Source organism: Tamandua tetradactyla, chromosome 19 (genome assembly GCF_023851605.1).
Source record: "Tamandua tetradactyla isolate mTamTet1 chromosome 19, mTamTet1.pri, whole genome shotgun sequence".
Lineage (NCBI taxonomy): Eukaryota > Metazoa > Chordata > Mammalia > Pilosa > Myrmecophagidae > Tamandua > Tamandua tetradactyla.
The window spans coordinates 8,699,977-8,711,630 of record NC_135345.1 but is presented as its reverse complement, the minus strand read 5'-3'; positions in this window follow the sequence as shown (position 1 = coordinate 8,711,630).

The following is an 11,654-nucleotide window of genomic DNA, read 5'->3' as shown; positions in this document are numbered from 1 at the left end:
TAGCTAAAATCCAAGCAAAGGGTAATCACATGTTGGAAGGACTCAAATGCAATGTATCAAGGTTGCAAAATTGAATTCAGAAAACTGTAATTTCTTAATTTTGTCTATAACAATTCTTCCTGAGGAGAGCAAGTACAGAAAAAGCAGAATGTATGTCTAATCCAATGTAAAGCATGGGAGAGCGTAAGCAGTTCCTTCAGGAAGCGCCTGCTCAGCCCCTCTGCTTTCTCCCACACATGGAGTCGTGTAACGAGGCCACACATCTACCCCACACTCGAGGGAGGAACCAGGGTCCCTAGACCGTGTCCCTAGTCACCCAGAAAGCTGCCCCCTGTTGACCCTGCTCACATTTGAATTTCTCAGCTTGCCGGCTGAGCCCAGGGAAACTTCCTGGCTGGCCTGGCTGCAGCCTGGACCCTGATTCCTGATCCTTGCAGGCCACAGAGGCTGCCACGATCTCTCTCCGCCCTGTAACCCCCCCACACACACAATCCCCAAGCCAGCCTCCACTGTGCAACAGGCCCCCTGCTCTAATGGGCACCTCAGCCCCCTTCGGGCTCTGGTCTCAGCAGCCTCCCAGCTGGAGACCTGAGGAGCCGGGGGAGGGCCAACTATACCCTTTGGGGGACTGACTTTGCCAAATCGCCCAGTGGGTGCAGCTGGGCCCCAGGTGGGGATGGGACACCATCTAAATTTAAGGGCAAATCAGGGGGTGCAGACCAGGGCTTCCCTCTGCCCATAGGGGAATGCCTCGGGGAGCTAAGCACCTCCAGTTTGCCTGGAGAGGGCAACTGGGACATCCTAATGGCCCCGCTGTCTGTCTACTTTCTCTTCTCCTCCCTCTACCTCCTGAAAATATCCAGACCTCCTATACCTAGGGCTGGACTGGCCAGCTCCTGAGAATTCCCTGCACTCGGGGCCTGGCCCTTGACGCACTAAAGGATAACATGGAGGGATTTGGAAAATCCTGCCTCGTCAACAAAACCCTGGCTTTTGAATCAGAAGAACTCTATTCTGCGTGCCAGAATCAGCATAGTGTCTCGAATCTTTGCACTCCTTCTGAAATTTTCCTACTTGCCCCCACCCCCGCCCCAGCAGATGAGTGGTTTTGGTCACCAGGGAGGAAGGCCATGCACTCAGAGAGGCAAAAGTGAAAAATACACTGACTTCAAAATATTACCCCTCCATAGTTCAGCATGCATACATAAAGCAAAAGCATCAGCCTGATCTGGAAGTGGGTCACAGGGAGTGTCAGCCAGCCAGGTTCTATCTTAGCTTTGCCTCCTTTTTCTCACAGGTGGTCTGGGGCATTTATCTGCCTTCTTTGAGCCTGTTTTCTTATCTAGAAGATGGTCCTGACGCGGTTTGCTGCTCAGGAGAGGGCTTCTGTCTCCTTGACGCTTTGATAAAATACACCTAAAATTCTTATTCTTGCTTTCCTTTTATCCTCTTTTCATCATCCAATTATTTTAAACTTCAGTGTTCTTTTGTATAATATGCACTTATACAAATGGATTTAAATCCTTTCAGGGTCTAATATATGAAATGAAATGCCTATCAAGTGTCTGACACCTTAATACATTGTGGCTATTGTTATTTTTACCTTCAATAATAACCTTTCTGGAGGGCGGATGCTTCAAAAGGAGCTGGAGGTCAGTCATCCTGAGCCGTTCGGGTAGGAGCTGCGTCCTGGTCACTCCTCTAGCCTCAGTGACAGACAGAGGGGTTCCACCAGAGATTCAAGGCTGCAAAATGAAGACGGAGGGTCTGAGCCAAGGCTCCACTAAAGAGAGCTCTTTCCAATGGCCTCCGCTGGAAGCCAGCACTGGACACAGCCCTCATTTTCCTCTTTGCTTCAGAGGAAAGCTAGGCCTAGTTTACAAACAGTGCATCTCCCCAGGTTAGCCAATTCCAGCCTTTGTCTTTGAGCCATTTTACAACTCTTTAAATTGCAGGTGACCCATAGCAGTGCACGCTGATTCTTGGCTAGGGACATGCAGATTCTGTCCTGTCCAGCAGAGGATGGATTAGCTTCACCCCCCACACCCTCAGACTCCAACCCCCAGCAAATAACAGTTTTGCCCCTATTTCATATTAATTTTGATATTCTTGATCTAAAAACATGTCTTGTCTTCAGATTCCCTTTTGAACTGGTTTTAACATCTGCTCTGCTCAATCCCTGCTAATGAAGTGACATGTTTTCTTTAATATGTACTCATTTTCATATGTGCACGAGAAACATGATTTCACCTCTCTGTGAAAATTATCTTCTAACAGACTTCTGAAACCAAAGGTTTGTCCAGACTTAGACAAAATTTTCTAGTGTTTCTACATTCATTTATGCCTAAACAGAGCAAGACAGAGGAGCTCAGTCAGAGTCTGACCAGTGCCCTCATCCATGGTGCTAACAGAGGCAAGTTTCTCAAGCCTCAATGTCTCCCTGGGGACACCTACATCATCAGGCTTAGATGAGGCCTACCTGGGATGGTCACTCACAAGCTCACCTGTGGCCTGGGCCAGGTGCACCTGTGGCCATTACCCACCCCTCCTCTCTGCTGAGAACTGTGTGCCTTGGTTTTCTTTTAATTTTTTTAAAAAATACCAAAAAACACCAACAAACACAAACATTCTTAAGTTTTGATCATTCCGTTCTACATATATAATCAGTAATTCACAATATCCTCACATAGTTACATATTCATCATCATGATCATTTCTTGGAACATTTGCACCTATTCAGAAAAAGAAATAAAAAGAAAACAAAAAATTCATACATACCATACCCCTTACCCCTTCCTTTCACTGATCACTAGCATTTCAATCTAAATTTATTTTAATACTTGTTCCCCCTATTATTCATTTTTATTCCGTATGTTTTATTCATCTGTTGATAAGGTAGATAAAAGGAGCATCAGACACAAGGATTTCACAATCACACAGTCACTTTGTGAAAGCTATATCATTATACAATCATCGTCAAGAAACACGGCCACTGGAACACAGCTCTACATTTTCAGACAGTTCCCTCCAGCCTCTCCATTACATCTTGACTAACAAGGTGATATCTATTTAATGCATAAGAATAACCTCCAGGATAACCTCTCAACTCTGTTTGGAATCTCTCAGCCATCGACACTTTATTTTGTCTCTTTTCACTCTGCCCCCTTTTGGTCAAGAAGGTTTCCTCAATCCCTTGATGCTGAGTCTCAGCTCATTCTAGGATTTTTGTTCCACGTCACCAGGAAGGTCCACACCCCTGGGAGTCATGTCCCACGTAGACAGGGGGAGGGTGGTGAGTTTGCTTGTGGTGTTGGCTGGAGGGAAAGGCCACATCTGAGCAACAAAAGAGGTTCTCTTGGGGGTGACTCTTAGGCCTAATTTTAAGTAGGCTTGACCTATCCTTTGTTGGATTAAGTTTTATGTGAATGAACCCCAAGATTGGGGGCTCAGCCTATAAATAGCTTTGGTTGTCCGAACTGCTTGTGGGAATATCAAGAATTCAACTTGGGGAAGTTGAATTTTCCCCCTTTCTCACCATTCCCCCAAGGGGACTTTGCAAATACCTTTTTATTTACTGTTCAAATCACTCTGGGATTTATCAGGGCATCACTCTGGACAAACCAACAAAATCTCATGTCCTGCTCAAGGTTCCATGTACTTATGGTGTTCAATTAAGCTGTCTACATAAGTTATATTAGTACCTTGGTTTTCTTGACTTCATTACATACTAAACATTTATTGAGCATTTACTGTGTGCCAGGAGTGGTGCCAGTCACTGCAGACTTAGCCGAAACCAAGACATCTGTACCGGTTTGAATCTGTGGTGGACCCCAGAAAAGCCATGTCCTTTAATTCTCATTCAATATTGCTGGGTAGGAGCATTTTGATTGTTCCCATGGAGATGTGACCCACCCAATTGTGGGTGGTGGTAACTTGTGATTAGATGATTTCCATGGAGGTGTGTCTCCACCCATTGAAGGTGGAGTTGCTTACTGGAATCCTTTAAAAGAGGAAACATTTTGGAATGAGTCCCTTTTTGTAGAGCCATGAGAAAGCCAGCAGATGACACCATGTTCGCCACATGCCTTTCCAAATGAGAGAGAACTCCTGACCCTGTTTGCCATGTGCCTTCTCACTTGAGAGAGAGACCCTGAACTTCATCAGCCTTCTTGAACCAAGGTATCTTTCCATGGATGCCTTTGATTGGACATTTCTATAGACTTGCTTTAATTGGGACATTATCTCGGCCTTAGAACTGTAAACTAGCAACTTACTAAATTCTCCTTTTTAAAGCCATTCCATTTCTGGTATATTGCATTCCAGAAGTTAGCAAACTAGAACAACATCCAATGACACTGATCCTGGGGCATTTACATTTTAGTGAGAGGAGACATGCAGGCAAACAATTAATAAGGGAACTTCAGAGCATGATATATGCTACACAGATAATCAGACAGGGTGGTGTGGGAAGTCCTTCTGTAGGTGAGAATTAGCTGCCTTGGAGATGTCTGGCATGGGTGAGAGGAGACAGGCCGTGTTTCCTGTGCCACACCTGGCAGGTGATACTCACATGGATAGTGGCTAAACTCGAATATAAAAGTGGGCAGGGGATACAGGGCATCCTTCTGTATCTGTTGCACAGATATTTTTTGCCCCAAGGGGCTAGAACACTCTTGCAAGAATCTTGAAGGGTTTCCCACCTTTTCCATGGTTCTATTTCTGTTCATTATTTCATTCACTCATTCATTCATTTGTTCATTCTTTACTCATTTATTCATCTACTCAACAGACATCTCTTGAGCACTTGTGATTCACTCCAATTACATGTTAGGCACTTTACCATACGTCAGCTCATTTCTGCTCTTGAACCCCTACCTCAGGCCACAATGCCCACCCAGTTGGCAGAACTGCAGTGGCCAAAAGCATGCCTGCCCTCTTCCTTTCTAAGTCACACTATCCAGCTCCCCTCTCCTGCTGGAAAACCCACATCCACTTGGGGGAACCACCACCCAGAGCAAGGGATGGCTCTGGCCATTGCTAGATGTTTTCCTGGACATCTCTGATGAGAGCTGGTTAAATACACAGCTTCCCAAGCCCTGCCCCTAGAGAATCTGAGTTATGTGACCAGGATAGAGTCTGGATTTTGTAATAACTACATATTTCCTGGGTGATTCTCATCATGGTAAAAGTCTGCATTACAGTTGAGTTTCTCAAACTCTACTGAGCATATCAGTCCTCTGGGGTGCTTGTTAAAAGGCAGATTCTGGTTCAGTAGGGGTGGGCAGGTCTAAAATCCTGCAACTCTGACCAGCTCCCGAGGCTGTGGGTTCACAGACTGCCCATCGAGTAATGAGGTCTTACAGGACTCAATATCTGTTTTGAGTTGTTAATACTGCTGGAATGCAATATACTAAAAGTGGAATGTCTTTTATAAAGAGGATTTATTAAGTTTTCAGTTTACAGTCTTAAGGCCATAAAAATGTCTAAACTAAGGCAACCAGAGAAAGACATCTTGGCTCAAGAAAGACCGATATCTGTCACATGGGAGGGCACATGGCTTGCATCTGCTACTCCTTGTTCCCGGTTCCATTCCTTCCAGCTTCTCATGCCAGTGGTTTCCTCCCTAAGTGTTTGTGGGTCATCACTTAGCTCCTCCAGGACACAACTCTGGGTTCTGGCTTATTGAGCATCTCATGGGAAAGCAAATGGTAACGTCTGCTGGGCTCTGGTTTCTAATGGCTCTCCAAGCATCTGTCTCGGCACTCCAAGCATCTCCAAATGTTTGTGTCTAAACTTTCTCCTAAATATTTCCTCTTTTAAAGGACTCCAGCAAACTAATTAAGACCCACCTTGAGTGCCACACCCATGGAAACAACCTAATCAAAAGGTTCCACCCTAAGCAATAGGTCTGCCCCCACTGGACCGGATCAGGATTAAAGGAACATGGCTTTTCAGGGTAAAGTTTCAAACTAGCACAATGCCCGTAATAATGACTAGTTTCTGCTGACACCTTCCTTTGAGCCAAGCATTGTGCTAAGGGCTCTATTAATAATCCCATTTTTACAAGAGAGGAAACAGAGACTTAGAGAAGTTAGTGCCGTATAGCAGAGGAGATGCAGAGCTGGAGTTGGAACCCAGGCTTTCTGACTCCATGGCCCACACTTGAGATGGAGAAAGAGAAAGGCTAAAAACATTTCTGGACAACTCTTCTGTGTCAGGCCCAACTCATCTGCATTCATTATATCCTTTAATGGTGATTTGTTATTATCCTCAACTGACAGGAGAGGAAACTGAGTCATGGAGCACTTAAGTAGTGGCCCCAATCAAGGTCAGACAGCTTGGAATGGTGGGATCTCTGCAGCTGGCCACACACCCACAAACCTGAAAGCCATGTCCACACAGAGCCAAGGCCCGCTCCGTGACTTGGGCCATGGCCAGCCCGCTTGCCCATGCCTGCCATCCCTGCCACGGCGGACAGTTCTCTATCTGCACCTGACCCCAAGAGCTGGTTCAAAACCAGAGCAGAGAGAGGGCAGGCCAGCTCACTGGCTATCTCCACACTGCCTGGGGCTCTCGGGTTTGGGCCCAGCTGTACAGCCTGATCCTGAGTCCTCAGAGACATTTTCCTCTGGGTTGCTCCTTTGTCCTTTCTAGAATTCCTCCACCAAGCACTTTTCCCTTCATTGCAGCTGGGAGCAGGAACTGAAAGGGTCTGAGCAGGGAATACCCAGGACTGTTGCTAGCCAAACATGGAAACATTTCCAGCCCTCCGGTGATCAAACAAATACAAATTGACATGAGATACCTTTTTTTTGCCCTTCAAATTAGTGAGCACTTTTTTAAAAAAATGCCCACCGCCGGCGCTGGAAACGGTGTGTGGAGATAGTTACTTTCATAGATTGCTGGCGGCCTTTTGGAAAGTAATTTGATCATGTTTCCTAAGAGCAACCAATGCATTCATACATTTGATTCAGTGATTCCTACTTCGAAAAATCTCTCCAAAGGAAATAATCAGAGATGTGGGCAAGTTTTCTGTACAAGATGTTATTACAGCCTTAAAAAAAAACAGCAGTGGTAAAAATAAATTAGAAATAGCTTAAGGTCTAACCACAAGGGACTGATTAGATAAACAATGGTGCATCAGATTGATAGAAAAATGTTTATAAAGAGTGTGTTCTAACTTAGAAGAATGCTTGGGCCAAATGAAAAAGGATACAAAATTGTATATCCCGAAGGACTGCAAATATATACTAGACAGTGCAGAGAAAAAACATTTGAGGTGCTCGTGAGAGTGATTCTCATAGAGGGAAATGACATCTTCCCAGAAGAGGGAAGACAAATACGACCCAAGCCTGGCAAGAGTACCATCTCTGGCAGACACGAGGCCTGGCGAGGCCAGAGAGCACAGGCCAGGAAATTCTCCCCTCCCCCACTCAGTTTGCCTGCCTGAGCTGTTGTCACAAATACCCACAACGGTTATGTGGTTAGCAACAGGGCTTGACGGGCTAACGGTTTTGAGGCTAGGAGAAGTTCACAATCCCAGATATCAGCAAGGTGATGCTTTGTGTCCATGTCTGTCCGGTGTGGTGCTGGCTGCAGGCCACCCTGGGGCTCCCTTGGTTTGTTATCTCGCCCTCCGCCACCTGGCGATGTCCTTTCCTTTCTGGCTCCTGTGACTTCTGCGTCCTCAAGGCCTTCGATAACAGGATTCAGATCCATCCTGATTCAGTAGGCCCCACCCCAGCTAAAAGTACCGTCTTCAACAGGCCCTGTCTACAATGGGCTACACCCACAGGGATACAATAACATGAGTTTTGGGGGGTACATAATTCAACCTATCAGCCCCCACCCCCAAACCCAAGACAAGGGGAACTGGCATGAACGTGAGGTTTCAGAGCATTTCAGGACAGGGGCTGGATCCCTCTGCCCCCTCACCAAACTCACACACTTGGGTCTCTAGTTCCCCCTCCCCTCCTCCACTTGGCAGGCAGGGCAAGAACCCCAAACACAAATCTGCTTAGCTTGCTCTCAGGCTATTTAAAAGACCTTCAGTAGCTCCCCATTGACTACAGGATTAAATCCAAACTCAGATAGGAGGGTCAGGCCCTTCCCAGTCAAACTACTGAAACAGGATAAAATAGCACAACTTTAAGTCCCTCAGTTTCCTATTCAACTATGAGAGCATTAACAGACATTTCAAGTCCCTTACTTCTTATCTAGCTCCAAAGAAACTAATAAAGAGCTGCAAACTTCCTGGGACAAAAAAATTCCCTAAAGCCCCCAAACCATTAGAGTTTGAAAAATTCTGAGCCCAAAACAAATTCTTAGTTAATGATAGGAATCATAGAGTCATAAAGATTGTTAAGCATTTGCCCAAAGACAAATTCTAGGTATGTGACAGCAAGCCACAAATTCTGCTAGCTATCTCCTCCTAAAACAAAGAAGACACGTAGTGCTCAAAGGTTACTATGGAAATCTGCTACCAACAAAACTTTCCTATAAAACAAGCTGGCCCATTCCATTCACCGCTTGTCCCTCTCTTGGGCACATCCGAGTTAAACTCCCTTAACTCTCTCTTTTTAAATAACTTTTTAAAATAAACTGTAGTACTTATTCCTATTGGCCCTCTTGTTTCTAAATTCTTTTAGTTTCGAGATTAAGAACTTGGACTGGGGTTCAGCTGGCATCACTGCCTGTCTTCCAAGCCTCATCCTTCCCTCCAGCCACAAGCTGTACTCATTCACTCTTCCGTGCCTTTGCTCCAGCTCTCCCCTGTGCCTGAAATTCACTTCTCTTTCATTTCCTCCTAGCAAACTTCTACACATCCCTCAAGACCCAACTCAGTTGAAGCTTTCTCTGTTCATCCCAAAGCAAGTTGGAGTTTCTCTCCTCTACTCCTGCCATCCTACCCTCATCCCAGGTCTCCCCCTAGGAGAGCATAATGATTCATTTGCATCCTGTCTCTACCTGAGAATCTCCAAAGGAGCCCAGACAGAGCTGGCCTACAATAAAGACCCATTTAACATCTTCTGAGTCAGCAAGTAGTGATTGCATGTCATGGCTGACCAATGAGCATGACTAACTTTTTATCCTTAACTGTCAGAAGTAAGAATTATAATCCCATTTAATAGATGGGGTAACTGAGGCTTAGAAGGTTTAAGGAAGTTGGTGGGGGGTGGAGAGAGAGAGGGAAAGGGAGAAAGAGAGTGGGAGAGAGAGAGAGGGAGAGAGGGAGAAGGAGAGAGGGAGAGGCAGAGCTGGTGCTGTCTGAATTCAAATAGCTCCTGTTCTTTCAGTGTGTTTGACTCGATTTGATTCATCTCTATTAGTTTCATTTCAATTCAATGAGGTTCATTTTAACTCAATTCAGTTCAGTAAATGTTTACTGCACACCTGCTGGAAGTGGGCCCCTCCCCCAAGGGATGGCCATTCTGAAAGGAGAGGCGGATGGTAAAGAGTTTCTCCAAGGGAGGGGGCCCCACAGTGCAGGTGACCCTCCCTCTGGGCCAGTCTTTGGAACCAGAACCGCTTTCCTGAAGACCTGACACTTGAGCGCAGGTGGGTGGGGAAGCAAGAGGCCGGCCTGTCCACCATGCAAAGTCCTGGAGGGATCCGGGAGGGTCAGCACTGGGAGTCCTGGCTGCCTGGAGTGGAGGCTGCTGGAACAGAGGCAGCAGGTGACCAGGCCAGGTCGCAGAGGCCCCCAGGTCTGCCAGAAGCCAGGCCCTGGGAGGTGGCCAGCCCTCCCAGGGTTTCATAGGTTCCTAGTCAACCCCTCCCCACCCACAAGTACCCCTCGCCGATGGAGGGGGGCAGCTTTCCTTTCCCTTGATGTAACAGAAGGTCCTCAGCTGTTTGATGCCTCCACCCACCCACCCCCACTCCAACCCTGGAGGCTTTGCCAAATAGGGTGGACAGGGTCAGATATCTCCAGGCTGGGATGCAGCGAGGTTGACCATTGGCCCTTTGCCAGCTCTGCAATTTGATGAGTTGCTGGGAAATCTCCATCTTCTAAGCATTGCAAACCACCTGACAAACATTTAGGGTGAAAATCTTTTTATATACAAACAAATATTTTCATTGCTAAGTTATTTATAATAAGAAGAAATTAACAACCTAGGTGGGTAGTCAAAAAAATTCTGACACATCCATAATTATGTAAGCATCAGTTTAAAAATATTTATTGACAGGGTGTGCCAGTTTGATTCTGTCATGTACCCTGTGAAAAGCCATGCTTTAATTCTGACCCAATCCTGGGGGAAGAGCTCTTTCTTTTCACCCTGATTCAATATTGTGGGGTGGAAACTTTGATCTTCATGGAGATGTGACACACCCAATTGTGGATGTGACCTTTGATTAAATGGAGATGTGACTCCACCCATTCTAGGTGGGTCTTGATTGGTTTACTGGAATCCTTTAAAAGAAGAAACATTTTGGAGTTGCTTCAGAAGTGACATAGATGGAGATGCTTGTAGACAGAGTGAGAAATAGCCCAGGTGCTCAGCAAGGAATCACAGAAATAGCCAGAACCTGAAGAGAAGAAATCTCTGGCCCTGGCCAATGCTAAGCCAAGAGATGAAACCCAGAGCTTTGTCCCGGAATAGCTAAGTGAAGGGCCACAGATGCTCAGAGAGGTAATCACCGGCCTCGGAAGCTGGAAGCAGCAGAACCAGGAACAAGGCCCCGCAGATGTCAGCCACGTGCCTTTCCAGAGCTTCCTCTGGATGCCTTAGGTAGGGCGTATTTATGGCCTTAGAACTGTAAACTTGTGTTGTGACTTATCAAATTCCCTTTATAAAAGCCATTCCATTTCTGGTATATCACATTCCAGCAGCTTAACAAACTAAGACACAGGGGAACTGGTCCCAGTAATATATTGTCAAATGAAAAATGTAAGATACAAGACTGTATAAATCATGTCATTTATTTAAAAAATGAAAGTGATGTTTCTTGCATTTAACTTAACTTCAAATCTATTTGGGCAAAGACAGATTGGAAACGGACATTTAACCAACATGTGCGATCCTGTCAGCCAGCACACTCAACGAGCCTGTCAAGAGAGCCCCGAGCCTGCCCCTTCCTGGGCAATCCCAGCTTGCGGGTGCCTCCTTCTTCGTGAGCAGGATGCGAGAGGTTAAAGCGGTGCAAGTCCAGAAAATACATCTCCTAAACACAAGTCAAGTATGACTTCTGGGGCTTAATCAAAGAAAAAATAATCTCTTCCAGAAAACACTAGTTATGTTGTACTTCTTGAAAGAAAGCCTTGTATGATGTTTTATTGGTGATTTAACAGTTTATTATAAATTCTTTGGACAATTCTCAATTTTAGCCTTAGGTCACGGAACCTAATCCTTGCATAAACAAAATTCCAGTTTTATATGCATGTGAAAGGCTAGAATGGAACACAGGAAAATGTTTATAGTCTACAAAACTTTGTGTAATGGTGTTCTTTTTGCCAAAGCTGCCAGAAAGCAATATACCAGAAATGGAACGGCTTTTATAAAAGGGATTTATTAAGTTACAAGCTTACAGTTCTAAGGCCCTAAAAGAGAAAGATACCTTAACTCCAAAGAAAGGCCGATTGATGTCGGTCACAAGGGAAGGCTCATGACTGGCATCTGCTGGTCCTTGTTCCCTGTGCATTGTCTTTACCT